The sequence below is a fragment of the Solanum verrucosum genome, unplaced genomic scaffold, assembly GCF_900185275.1.
Source record: "Solanum verrucosum unplaced genomic scaffold, falcon-dt-bn FXZP01000245.1, whole genome shotgun sequence".
In the NCBI taxonomy this organism is placed as follows: domain Eukaryota; kingdom Viridiplantae; phylum Streptophyta; class Magnoliopsida; order Solanales; family Solanaceae; genus Solanum; species Solanum verrucosum.
The window spans coordinates 173,541-189,324 of record NW_026019998.1 but is presented as its reverse complement, the minus strand read 5'-3'; the positions used below and the strand labels follow the sequence as shown (position 1 = coordinate 189,324).

The following is a 15,784-nucleotide window of genomic DNA, read 5'->3' as shown; positions in this document are numbered from 1 at the left end:
ATTAAACAAGATAAATTGTGTCATTTGGGGGTAAATTTCGAGTAAATATCTCAAAATGTTACTTAAATATGTGAAATTATTTGAAAAAGTCATTCAATTTTATTTTGTATCAATTAAGTATAGAAAATGATCAAAATGGTCCTTAATGTATGGGTTTGATTCCATTTGGTCCTTAATATATGAACTTGATGGAAATAATCGTTTATGTATCATAAATTGTGATCAATTTGGTCATTAATCCTAAAATTAATATATTTCTTTTTTTTGCCATCAAAATACACGGAATATGTAAAAGATGCGTTCGTTCAAGACTTTCCTTCCCCTGTTTCCAAAAATTCCAAAAGGGCACATCAATTTTTTTTTAACCAAAAGGGCAAAATCGCTCCTGACAAAGCGATTTTTTTCTGACAAAATTGACGCCGTTACTCCTTTAAAAAACATAAAAATCACTGCCGGTCCAAAAAAAAATTTCTTTTTTCTTTAAAATCGTTGCTGTGAAAAAAATTTTAACAACGCTGCCCCAGCAGCGTTTAAAAAATAGAAATAGCTGCTATAGCAGCGATTTTCTTAAAAAGGTTTAAATTTATTCCCGAGGCGAGGACTGCTTAAAAAAATAATGGGAAATCGTTCCACGTGTAGCGATTTTAGTTTTAAAAAAATTTAAATAATCTTTGCCAAGGCAGCGATTTCAGTAAGAATTTTTATTAATATTTTCCAATTGCTCCGAACAATCAAAAAGTATACAATAAAAAATTATAAAGTAACTCAATTGGGAAAAATTTTCTACTGATCGCTGCCGTGGCAGCGATTTTCCATTATTTTTTTAAGCAGTCCTTGCCTCGGGAATTTTTAATAAAAAAAAAATTAAAACTTTTTTAAGAAAATGGCTACTATAGAAGCTATTTCTATTTTTTAAACGTTGTTGGGGCAGCGTTGTTAAAAAAAATAATTCACAACAGCGATTTTAAAGAAAAAAAAATTGGACCGGCAGCGATTTTTATGTTTTTCAAAGGAGTAACGGCGTCAATTTTGTCAGAAGAAAATCGCTCCTGACGGAGCGATTTTGCCCTTTTGGTTAAAAAACATTGATGTGTCCTTTTGAAATTTTTGGAAACAGGGGAAGGAAAGTCTTGAACGAGCGCATCTTTTACATATTCCGTGTATTTTGATGGCAAAAAATATATATATCTATATATTAATTTTAGGGTTAAGGACCAATTGATCACAATTTATGATACATAAATGACCATTTCCATAAAGTTCATATATTAAGGACCAAATGGAATCAAAGCCCATACATTAAGAATCATTTTGATCATTTCCCCGAATAAAGTAACTGAATTTATGGACTTTTTTTTTATAAAATCACTCGACTTAAACTATTTTTTCTAAGAAATCATTATAACCAAAAAATAAAAGAGAATAATTGCACCCTTCAAGTTTAGTTTTGTAATACTTTTTCCCATTGTATTTATAATATTATGCTTAACTCTCTTATTTTAATGTTTTAATAAATATTTTCTTAACCTAATTGTTATTAACATAACAATTTATGATTTAATTAAATTGCGCTTAGTCATATATTATTTAATTAAATTGATTTTATAACATCTTTGTATTCTATTTCTCAAAAAAAAAAAAATTATGTAGGCATGTAGATGTTATAATGATTTTATTTTTTTTGAGAAATTGATTCAATTTTCTACATGTTTAGTTAAGATTTGAAGCGCCAATCAAATACAATTACAAATTATATTTATTTATGATAATTTGAAGACCAATTCAAAATTCTGTTTAATATGTCTTTACTGGAACATTGATACCCACTCGCATGGGAGCAAAAGAACAATAAAATCATCTAGTTAAATTGCAAATATGGTACATGAAGAGAACAGAAAAAGAAGTGCTTCTGCATGTTCAATGTTCATCTTTACTTGATAAATGACATAGAGCAGATGTACTAGGAATATAGGTACAACTGTTTTGGTATCTTGGGCATAATTAGTTTTCCAATCCTCACCTAAATGGCAGATTATGACATGCTATTCAGTATTCACTATACAATAGCACGGAATCACACAAATTGGGTAACTCAAGGAGAGAAAAGTGTACTCCCTCCGTCCACTATTAATTGTCATATTTTTCATTTTCAGAGTTAAACTATAAAAACTTTGACTAACATTTTACGATATATTTTTTCATCATATTGATATGCAAAAAATTGCAATGTATAGTACTTTTCGTATAGTTTTTGAATAGCTAATTTTTTTGTTTAAAATATCGAATTAATGTAATCTAATTTAACTTTGAAAATTAGTCAAATTGACTTTCGAAAAACGCAATATGACAAATAAATGTGGACGGAGGGAGTAACATTTTTGAGGGTTATAATGATTTTTTTTGAGAAATTGAATAAAAAAATGTTATAGAATCAATTAAATAAAATAAGTGTATGATAAAAGGAAATTTAATTAAATCGTAAATTTTTATGTTAATAATAATTAGGTTAAGAAAATATTTATTAAAGAAAATAAAATAAGAGAGTTATTAAGATAATATGATAAACTACAATGGAAATAAGTATTACAACACTAAACTTGAAGGGTGGTTTGTGCAATTATTTCTTTTATTTTTTGGTTATAATGATTTCCTAGAAAAATAGTTTTAAGTTGAGTGATTTTATAAAATAAAATTCATAAGTTCAGTGACTTTATTGATACAAAATAAAGTTGAGTGACTTTTCCAAATAATTTCACATACTTGAGTGATCTTTTAAGATATTTACTAGGTAAATTTTTTCAAATACTTGTGACCCCCTTTTTTTTTCTTTTTTCTTTTTTTTTGTTACCAAAGTCACATATTATCTTCTCTATATATTATACTCCGACCGTTTAGATTGGCTTTAAAAAAAAAGAAAAATTGTATAAAATAGCAAACTATTAATTCAAACTAAATGTTATGGACATAGTTTCTTTTATTTATAATTCGCAATAAGCATTCTATGTTTTTTGTCATCCCATTGTATATCGAAATATATAAATAGACTCGTGTGGTATACATATGTGTTGTATAAAAATTAATTGCATGACTCATTGAAGGTGCATGAGACGAATTATCAAACGCATGATTTAGAGTTGGCAGCGGTAGTGTTTGCTCTTAAAGATATGGTTGCATTACCTATATGGTGTCAAGTATAAGGTATTTACTGATCTTCGTAGTTTGCAGCATGTGTTCACTCAAAAAGATCTGAATTTGAGACAACGAAGGTGGATGAAGTTACTAAAAGATTATTATGTGACCATTCAATATCATCCGGGCAAGGCTAATGTGGTGGCAAACGCTTTAAGTCAAAAAGCGGTGAGTATGTATAGTTTAGCTTGCTTAAGTGTAGCCAAGCGACCTTTGGCTAAATAAATCCAGACATTGAAGTCTAAATTCATGCAGTTACACATCTCAGAAAGAGGTGGAGTGTTAGCTAGTATTGAGGTAACGATCACCTTCATTGAAGAGGTCACGGGCAAACAATTTGAGAATGAGAATTTGGAGAAACTTAGAAAGAAGATTGTGATTGGTAAGGCACAAGAGACCACTTTTGATGCGGATGGTGTGCTCAATTTAAAATGGAGAATATGTGTTCCTAGAGTAGATGACTTGATTGATAAATTGTTGGTTGAGTCTCATGGTTCGCGATATTCCATTCATCCGGGTGTGACCGAGATGTATAGAGATCTGAAGCGAATTTATTGGTGGCCGGGTATGAAGAAAGACATAGTGGAGTTTGTGGCGAAGTGTCAAAATTGTCAACAAGTGAAGTATGAACATCAAAGGCTTGCAAGTTTACTTCAAAGAATGTCAATTCCGAAATGGAAGTGGGAAAGAATAGTCATGGATTTTGTGGTTGGTCTTCCCAAGACCTTGGGGAAGTTTGATTCTATTTGGGTAGTTGTTGATAGATTGACTAAGTCAACCCATTTTATTTCGGTAAGAATAGATTATAATGCTGAACAATTGACTAAAGTTTATGTGAAAGAGATAGTGAGGTTGCACGGGGTGCCCCTTTCTATCATCACAGACCATGGTACCCAATTAACATCCAAGTTTTGGAGGAAATTGCATGAAGAATTGGACACACAACTCACTTTTAGTATAACCTTTTATCCACAGATGGATGGACAATCGGAGAAGATTATTCAAGTGTTGGAAGACATGTTGAGAGCGTGTGTAATTGATTTTGGAGGACATTTGGATAAGTCCTTGTTGACACCAAATTTTTGTATGATATTTCTAAAATTAATACTTTTTAAGTATTTTATTTTTTAAATAGTTCAAAATATATGTTTTGTCATTGTAATGCAATATGTTGATAATTATCCTTTCTCTAAGTATTAGGATTTTTATCGATTAATTCTGTTTATATTATTTTGTCACATTCAATTGAATACGTTCAAATATTTGTTCATTTTTTATAAAATTATTATTTCTGTTAAATTGCATTTTTTACATGTCATTGGTTACGTTCATTACATTTTTCATATTCATTTTCTCTGTTACATTTGTTAATATTTATTTTGATATTTTGCACAATTCAAAAATTCATTCTGATATAGATAATATTTCATACACAAATATTTTATTAATCGATAATTTTGGCTCACGATTTTAAGATAGTGATATTATTCTATTGATAGTTTTCAATTATTTATTTAAAGAATAGTTTGTTCATTAGTTTAGGGGTGGATAAAATTTTTAGGGGTATAATTTACAGATTTTTTATATTCTTTAATTGTTTATTATTTTCCGGCAAGTAGCCGGAGTTCCGCCGAAATCCGGCGAGTTCATCACCCAAAACCTCATTTTTTTCACCTTTTTCCGGCGAAACCAATCACCACCAGACCGTTGCCTCATCTCTTCTCCCTCACCAGATCTATGCCAAGCCGTTAACCACCAGAAACCCACCGGAATCCGACTAAAACCCCACTCCAAAACAACCATTTTTCCTTACTAGACCCACCACCGGACCCAACCACCAAACCACCATCCTCTCCATTTTCCGTTGCCATCTCCGGCAAACGACGTTCCTCCATTTTCTCAGACCAACGAAACCACCACACTCACTGACCAACAGAGAACACTAAAAGCCACCACAAACGATCTCCAAACCCACTGAAAAACTACCAAACCAGATCCCAAAACCCCATCTCCATTCGCCACATTTTCCGGCGAAAGCAGCTCACACACAACCACCAAAACCCACCTGTTCTTCTCCAAAACAGCAACCAGAAAACCAGCCAGCAAACAACTTGAAACCACCCAAATAAATCCCTTTGTTTTCCTTAAATCGAGCTCAAAACCAACAGCAAACACTCCAGTGAGTCACTCACATCGCGAATCGAAGCTCAGAGCAGCGAACCAGATCCATATTGCAAACCAGAGAACCTCCATTAACGGCGAGCTCCAAGCTCCGACCAACAACAACCAAAGCTCCAATTGTAAACTCCATTTGCAACAATGGTAAAAACCCAAACATATTCCTTTAATTTTATTAAATTTGGCTTGATACTTTGTTTGGTTTATTCTTATTTTTGATCGTTGTTATTGTTTTGAATTTTGTTTGCTTAATCTGTTTACATTTTTGTTAAATTTTGTTTATTGTTATGTTAGTATATTTGTTTAAATTTATATTTTTTTCATTTGTTCATGAGGTGTTTACTTCCATTATTGTTACTGTTTTGTTGTCATTAATAATTGGCTATCTGCTTTTATTATTTGCGCGAATATTATAAAATGTTAAAGTTATAATTAATTTTTTTTTAAAAAATTATAATTAAATATGTGAGATGAGGAACATGTATTATTTAAAATAAAAATAAATATTTTTTTTGTTTTTTGGAAATATATGAAAAATATATAAAACTTTGATTGAATATTTAAAATTTATTATGCGTCAAGTTAATAAGGATAGTCGAATGAAAGCAAGCCATGATATAGTAAAAGTTCTGTAAGAGGTTTATAAATTTTAATAATGCACAACTTAAATATATTTAAAAAATTATACTATTTTTGATTTAATATAAATATGTACAATAAATTTTGAAGAAAGGAATAACACGTATTAAATAAAAAATTAATATAAATTATAATAATTACTAAAAACTTAATATATTTAAAAATGTGATATAAATTACATTTATTATACTCTCAAAATTAAATTAAGTTGAAATGGAATGAGTAATAAATAATTTATTAATTTAATAATGTATTAAAGTAAGATGTGACAACGAAACGATTTTTTAGAAATATTGATGCGCGTGCCTGCAGTATATATATATTGCAAGTCATTAATGTGTGTGCTTGTATGTATATGCATTTATTAGTTTCTATTAAAATATGGTCAATCTAAGTGAATTGGAAAAAAGTAAAATCAAATAGACTTTTGGACAACCCACCAAAATCCAAAAGTAATTGGAAAGTAAAAAGGGAAAAACGTAAAAAACAAACAAAATGGATCTCTCTGGAAGGAGACCAAAATATGAACAAAATTTTCCAGATTTGGAAGGTGAGGTACCTCTTCCGAGTGTGGATCTTCGCTAAGTTTCTGAGTGATTTGTCAATGTTGTGAGTGCTATTTCTTTCATCTCTTTAGTAAATCTTCTATTGCCTTTTCTACTATGAATGTCTTCTGCAAAAATATGGTAAAGTTTATTTTACAACTTCAACATTTGAACATGCAAATGATAACATAGCATAAAAATGACTTTCTTCAAGCAGGTTAAGATTAATATATATGGCATAAAATATTTGATAGGAGTTGTTTTCAGATCTAGCATCGTTCCGACAAAAAATCAATGTACTGTGAAATGGTGAGTTAAATTTTTGACATTTTTTTTATATTGATCCTTCATAATGAGAACTTCAATTGAAGAATATATTAGCATGAAGTAGTTCTTGTTTTGGATTAATTTTAATGAGATTTATTAGGTTATGTCTCCTTCATATCTATTTGGGATGGTCAGATACGGCTAATAGTTTAATTTAATTTAAATTATAAAGTAGTAAATGCATGTTATTGCAAAGCTATAATAAGCTTATGTTGATAAAGATTTTGGTATCTTGTTTGGTGATTCGGAGATTTTGTATATATAATCTGAGTTACAGTTTTCCTAGCAAGCCGGAGTAAATTGTACTTGAAATTTTTTAATGTGAATTGTCAAGACACAGTTTATTAGATATTATAAGAAAAAGTTATCATTTTCTTGGTCTCCAAATCATAATTTGTTAAAATGACCTTAAAATATAGGAACTTGTCACTTTTACTTTTTAGAGAAATGAGTAAAGTTAAAAAAGTAGTAAAGATTGTAAATGTGTGAAGTCTTATAATTTATCTGTACTTTAAATATGGATAAAACTATCTGATAACTATGAAGTTGTATTTATTATTAATGTTTAATAGTAGTATTAATATATAGATTTGTGTAGTTTATGATAATTTATATATATACAACTATTTTGAGCAATGTTCGTAATACAATTTCTGTCTTAATGCATTCTAACTGAAAAAAATTTCCTAATATATTTTCATATTTGCTTTTTAATAAGTGTATTGTAGATGGCGGAGAAGTTGATTATGGGAAGAATTTTTTTTCTGCTAGTGTATCGATGGGAAATAGCAGTGATTATAATTAGCTAATGAAGGTTAGTACATATCGACTATTGCATATTTCAAAGTAATTTGGACTTTCTTTGTCTTTTTTTTATTAATGTGTACCTACTTAATGTTAACTTACTAAGTTAAATTACATAATTCCGAAACCTAAAACATATATAACAGTTAATATAAAAGTTATTGTAACATACACAACAAAAATTGTAGTATATATATAAAAGTTAAAAAATACATTGTATGTCAAATAAGATTTTGGAATACTTCTTTATATACTACATTTGTGGCTTCATTACTTATTTGCCCATCTTCATCGTAAGTAAGTATTTTTAATCCCTTTCTATTTGTCACTCTGGAAAGAGCAACATATAACTGTCCATGCGTAAACACTGGCTTCTTCATAAATAAGCCCACATGAGATAAAGACTGTCCTTGACTCTTATTGATTGTCATAGCAAATGATACAATTATAGGAAGCTGTCTTCTTTGAAACTTAAAAGGAATTCTAGAATCTGAAGGTGTTAAAGTCATTCTTGGAATAAACACCTTCTGGCCAACCATCTGTCCAGATAAAACCTTTGCTTCAATTACTTGATTTCCAAGTTTAGTAATAATCAATCTAGTTCCATTACATAATCCTGTTGACTGATCGATATTTCTTAGTAACATCACTGGAACCCCAACCTTTAAAGTGATTGAATGATATGGAACGCCAGAACATTTAATATTGTTCAAAAATTCAGGGGTATGTACATGTTCCAAAGTTGAATAAGTATGATCAGACCTGCAAATTTTATCAGAACTTAAATATGATTTCTCAGGATTATGATTAAGAGTAATCATATACTGATTCATCGATTCAACCATATCAAGAGTTGGAGCAAGAATAGCTCTTTATTGAAGGTACTCTGGATCATTGCAATTAGTGATGAAATCTGGATAAATACTTTCAACAATAGATATTATAGGATCAGTATACTCATTTATTAGAAGATCATTTGGTATTAAAACTTTGTCTATTCCATCAATTGAACTTCCAATGCTACCATCCCCAACTTTCAATATCCAATTAGAAAAATCTCTCAATTCTTCCAAATGTGTACCGTTTGCATTGCTTTGTAACCTCATATTCTTTGTTAGAGTCAATAGTTGACATTGTGGCCATAAATATGATGAATTTACAGTTGCATTAACAATATCTTGTCTGGTACCTTTTGAAATAACGGGTAAAATTTGTCTAAAGTCACCTCCAAGAACAACTGTTTTTCCTCCAAATGGTAATTCTACCTTAGATGCATCTTTATAGCTAATAATATCTCTTAAAGTTTTATCCAAAGCTTCAAAACAATATTTATGCATCATAGGAGCCTCATCCCAAACAATCAACTTTGCCTTGACTATCAAATTTGCTAAAGGAGTACCTTGCTTTATATTACATGTTGAATCTTCATTTATATTCAGAGGGATAACAAATCTTGAATGTGATGTTCTACCACCAGGCAACAATAGAGATGCAATCCTGCTAGAAGCTACTGTCAAAACAATATTTCCTTTAGATCGTATAGCTGCTGATAGTGTCCTCCAAATAAAAGTTTTTCCTGTATCCAAAGCCGTATAAAAAGAAAAATCTACCACTATTTGTAATAACTGCTGACATAATCTTTTTGTAAACTGCTTTTTGTTCATCAGTTAAATTTTGTAGTAATTCTTGATGTTCATCAGTTAAAGCACCTTTATTGTAACACATTTCATCTCGAATTAATCTGTTGCTATAATCAACACATGATAGACAGGTAATGACATTGTTGAAAAATCTTGAAAACTCCTTCCACACCCTTTTAAAAAGGTTTCAATCTTTTGCAAGCAACGATTCTTCAAATCTGCTATCGATAGATACACTTCTGAAAAAACATATAAACATATACTAATTTAATAAAATAATCTAATTCTAATTTACTAATTATTAAAAATTATTAAAAGTAAATTAATAATAAAATAATAAGAAAAAGAAAAAAAAATTATATATGATTAGTGTCAAGTGTAAACATTATTAAATACCTGGGTTATCTAACATTCTTCTTTCTTCAAAAATGATATCTTCTGATAGTAAGTGCCAAGTTGATTGCCACACTATCTCTGGACGTGACATTGAATTAGATATAAGTAGCATAGCAAATAATTTCGTAGATATGATGGCATTCCCCATTGACTTGCTTGTACTATAGCATCAACATATTCTTTGTCATCATCTAATAATCCTAGAGCATAACATGAATCTCTAAAGGTCTCATGATCAATATCATTTATTCTTCTGATCTCCTCATAAGAAGTTGGACCTTTAACAACATTCAATAGCAATCTAAGGTAATATTGCTCACCTGATCCTAGTGGAACAAAGAAAATTCTTCCAATAGAAAATGTTGAAGTTTTCCTTTTTTCCCATCTCTTAGATTGTTGCTTCCAAACAAACTTTAAAGGAAATTCTGCATACATTAGATGTCTTGCTTCAGGAAATTCCTTATTAGCTTCCAACCATCTTAAAAACATTGATTCCTTCACTGTTGGTTTATTGATAACAACATCAATTGGATCATCATCTGAAAATATGACATTTTGATTGTCTGGTAGATGAAAAGATAACCTTTCTACAAAAGGTTCTCTATGGTGGATTGAGAATTTGAAAATTCTCCATGCTGCTTCACAGGATGATATATAGCGACAATCACAATACATTTTTATTTCATCAACAACTCTTGAATCTGAAGAATTAACACTATCGCAAAAAGCTGCTGTGACTCGATCATGACCTTTATTAACATACTTAAATAAGTATTTAATCGATGTGCAATCAACATTAATATGTGCCCCATATTTCATTAGCAAAAACCTCGACGCATTCCCCTCTCTCCCCGCTATCGTCCCACACAGAAAGAAAGAGCGCAGTTTATTATACAACATATCGATTATCTAAATCAATACCTGATCTCTGTGTAGATCTACCATCATCTCTTCTTCAATATAATGGATATCCTTCTTCATCAAGTGAGGTAGATAGTAAAAATCTTTTTGGAAAGTGCTTTGTACATTTGCCTTTTTGCATGCAAGGGGATGATTTTCTTATTGAACCACATGGCCCATGCATCATGAAGTTTGTAACAACCACATAATAATCCGGATCAAGTAATTTATCAGGCAATTCAGCTGAAATAATCACATCAATGTCTCCAACATTTGGAAATTTATCATGGAGAAAAAGTAAGATATGTGCATGAGGCAATCCACACTTTTGAAATTCAATAGTGTAAATCACTATATGAAGAGAAAAACAAAATATTATTTGTAATTTATGATTTTATTTAAATAAAACAAATTTTATTAACTTTAAAATATAATATAATAAAATAAAGCAAAATAAAGTTCATACTCTCTTTTACTTCTCCAAAAACTTTATTGTCTCTTAAATCTTTTATCAAATAATCCAATTTGATTTTAAATACTCTTGTTATAATGTCTGGCCAATCTTCTGGATGCAATCCCCTACTATGCACAAATCTATTAATTTCAGGCCATTTGGGATTGCATGTAAATGTAATGAATAAATCAGGATATCCAGCCCATTTACATATTGCCATTGGATCTTGATAATTTTGCAACATGTAACGTGTTCCATCAGTGAAGGTAGAAGACAATATAATTCTTTGTCCTAGAGAAGATGGTTCTGTGTCTCCATGCAAAATTGCTTCTTGTAATCCTTTATATAAATGTGTTCTCAAATTTCTTTGATTTAGTCTATAAAACAATAAGCAGAAGATTCAATCATTGTATATCCATCAACCAAGAATTGTTGGAATAATCTTTTAGCAGAAACAATTGTAGGTACTTCATTCTTCCTTTCTTGAATTTTATATGCAAAATATTCGCAAGAACTAACACGTTTTCTTCCCTCACTTGATTCATCAATTCTATTTAAAGGAATATCTTCTCTATAACCATCTTCCCCATAAGGTAGTGGTAATGGATATTGCAAACCTAAATATGCTGCATTAAGCTTATTTATTCTCTGAAGTTGTCCATTTTGACTTTCGATTATTATATCTCTGTCAGTATTTGTTGGTTCAAAATCGCCAACAACCAAAGCTGCTACCTTTGAAACTGATGGCAAGATATCTTCTTCCATTTGATCCTCTTCTTCCGATAAATCTTAGTTTAACATTTGTACTTTGTTCAGCTTGAAATCTATCTCTAACCATACGAAAACTCTTTGCAAGAACATTATGTTTATCAAGCATTTCCTTCAGTTCGGTGACAATTTGAGCATGGATTTGATTGTTGCTTTCACCGCTACTACAAAGTGAATAGTAATATGTTGATAATAGTGATTAATTACTACAGTTATAATTAATCTTATATAAAGCATAAATAAAATAAGTACACACCTGATAACATTCATTCTATTTGTTACCTCATTTTCTGTATCATAAATATATAATTGTGCAAATTTTGGAGTAGATCCCTCATTAGGCAATAAACTTTCAATTTTATGATAATTCTGTCCAGATAATCTGAAAGTTCTTGGCCCCTTTGTTTGATTGACAGATGCATCAATTTTTCCTCCCATTGATGTAAAAGAAAACATGGAATTATAAGTTCGGATATTCTCTCTGAAATGGTTACTTTTTTCACCTACAATAAATTATAGAAATGTAAAATTGATAAACAAAATTATTGACGTGTATTTATATTTGTATTAAATAAATTAATTTACCTGATCCAAATAATAATTCCTTCAACAAAGTAGGAGGATCCTTTGGATTGGGAAGCTTTATCTTTCCATGACCACACCACAAAGTGAAAACATGTCTTTTTTTTTTACACTTCTTATCAATTCTTTCCGCATACCAAAAGTAAGCGCCGCAATATTGACATTCATAAATTGGATCTCCTATATCCCAATAGCCTAATAATTTTTTTTTGTTTTTTTTTTAAAATACATTAGAAACAAAGTAATTTGTTTAAACAAAGCAAAGGGTAGGGATGGTAATCTATAAAAATTACCTTCATTGTATAGTTTTCCACTACCAAACTCATCTGCTGCCAACATATCTACATCTTCATTTTCATCATGAGTTAGATGATTTGATATTCTGTTATCTGTTACAAATAATATAGAATTTGAATATATTGCAGATGCTTATTGAATATTGTTATGTTCTTTTAGTGATATACCTTTGGAAAACGTTGTTAACATAGGTGAGTATACATTATAATCCATAAATATATACTTACCCTTAGACTTTCTTGAATGTAGATGAACTAATTTGCAGATATTACAATAAAAATTAGACATTATCTTGTTTTATGTATAAGAATAGTAATATTTAATATGTAGTATTTCTTTTAAATCTGAAGTAGATAAGAACGTATACTACAGTGAAGAAACATATGAAAAAAATTATTTTTAAACAAACAAATACCTGTAGAATACCTATTTGGAGTATTGAAAGTAGATGAATAAGTATGCTCATCCACTAAAAACTCTTGCCCTTTTAGCAACTGCGTATTTGAAGAGCTAGTGCTTGCCAAATCTACCCAAATAATAATAATAATTAATAGTTACTTAAAATAAATAATGAAGAAAGTTTACGATGAATTCACACAATGTTAACCATATATGAATTACATTTTATGGAATGTCAATAAACAAAAAGTTTAAGATTTAAGAGTATTATTTATTAAACAATATGAATTATATCAGCGTGTATATTACAGTTATTTGACATGTTAGTAGAAGACATGTACTATATTGAGCAATAAAAATAGAGATAGGAGATCAAACCATTGACATCTGATGAGTATTTTTCACGTTTTTTATTCTAAATGTTTGTTTTCTTGCTAATTTCTTCTGATCTGTCATGACTTTGTTATGAGTTATTGAACTTGAAATCTGATTATATGGTGAATTACCATGAATAAATGCAGTTGACCAAATGGCAGTTATTTTAAAATCCATATTAGTGCATTTAGTTAAATAACTGTTAATTTAAAAAATTATTAATTATATTATCATTCTGATATTGTGAGTTATTAGACGGTAAATATTTCGGAGTATAGCAGTTTAAAATTATAACTGTTTTTTTATTGGTTGTGATTTTGAATAGATTAAGGACCTCAAAGAGAAATAAATCGATTTATAGTTATGCTGAAACTTTTTAACAGGTTTAACTTTATAATAACTTGGAAAAATATATTCTTCACTTGTAACAATTACTAAGAAGATTAATATTTGTTTAATCTCTCTCTCAATGTTTTTGATATGTATTTACCATATCATTCATAAGAGATAGAAGTAGTTGAATGTTGTAACATATGTGATCCTAGTAAAAATTATGTGAATCAATAATTTCTTTGACATTGCTTTTATTTATGTTAGATCTGAATATGCATTTGTTTTTAAGGAGCTGTCCCAAACTATAGGCATTATGTGAAGGGTAACAAAATATACATTGATCAGATGAAGGGTAACAAAATATACACAGAGGAAATGAGAGAAATATTTGTCATTGCTTTGGATCAAATTCCTCATTACAATTTATTTGTGCTTTGGAATTTTCATTTATTCAATGCTAGGTTCCTTCTTATAATTGTATATATGAGTTACTGTTCAGTAACATCTATTGTATGACGTGTTATAAAAAGTGCACCAAATGCAGTAGATATTGCATAAAATATATAAAGATCATGCAGAGGATTTGATAGGAATGTCTATGAACATGCTCGAGTATTTGATGAGTTAGTTTATTTGATAATTATATATGAAATAAGATACTGGCACCAACACTTGAGACAAAACTTATTATAACTATGTGTAGGATGTTGCCTTTCTTTTCATCAGGTTGTAGTTTGCTTCCTTTTAGGGTCTTGACCCTCCCTCTAAATAATATAACCAAGGAAAAATATATTTAAGATAATATTTTACAGAATGTTATGTTTTACTATGTAAAATACTCTATTTTTATATTTTTATATGTTTTGCTATGTTATATATATATATATATATATATATTTTTTTTTTTTTTTTATTATTTTTTTTATTTTTTTTATAACTTTACCAATGGTAAAAAATAAAAAACTCTATTTTTATAGTATATGTGTTATTGAAGATTTATTATATATGATTTATCTATTTTTGAAATTAGTTCACGAAGTTTGCGCACATTGATACAATTGTCAGTGTGCTGTTTAGTGTGAATTTGGTGTGAATGTTTTGGTGCAATTTCGGGGTCTGTTTACGCTGTTTGTATCGTGCAGTTTTTGGTGCAGTTTCAATGTTTTTCTGGTGATTTTTTAGGTGCAATTCTAACGTTGTTTTAGAGATGATTTTGATGCTGCTGTTTTGGTTTAATTCCAATTATGATTTAATATTTTTATTATGAAAATTTAGTGCAACTTTGGATGTTTTCTGCTGCTGTTTTGGTGCAACTTTGGGGCTGTAGCATTGTGAATTTAAATGAAGATTCAACATGTTATATAAAGCAAGGTACTCCTTCAACAAATTTGATAGAATTATTATAAATCATTGTTCATTATGACTACCTTTGAACATATATATTGGAAGAATGAAGATGAATTGCTTGGAGCTTTAGAATATCTGATTCCTATTCTGAATATATCAGCTCAGAAATTGATGTGAATCCACCATATTGTTCACCAAAGTGTTGCATGTTTTTTAACATATGGAATAAGGTATGTCTCTTAAATTGCACTAACGTATTTGTAGAAATCATCTAATAGTGTGTTGTTTAGATTTTGTATGCAGTAAAGTTAACTTTAATGATCCTTTTGTTACTAATGAATGTTAAACTATAAGTTAGAGAATATAAAATACACATTAAGACAACATGTAGAGGATTAACAACATAAATTTAAAAACAACCCCACAAGCACACACACATATATATGTAGAGAGAGAATGATAGATAGATATTGATTGAGAGAGAGATATATAAATAAAGAAGACAACTTAATAGCTTGAATTTATATAATAAACTACATAGATCATCCAACTACCTTATTAAAACATAAATATTAAAATAATAAACTAAACTTAATACAAGCTAAATTAAA

The 15,784-nt window shown here is 29.3% G+C and overlaps 1 pseudogene; it reads right to left on the bottom strand.

The window, feature by feature from the left end:
- Positions 1 to 7,903: 7,903 nt before the first annotated feature.
- LOC125819381 (uncharacterized) lies at positions 7,904 to 13,670 on the bottom strand (annotated as a pseudogene).
- Between the last annotated feature and the right edge of the window lie 2,114 nt (positions 13,671 to 15,784).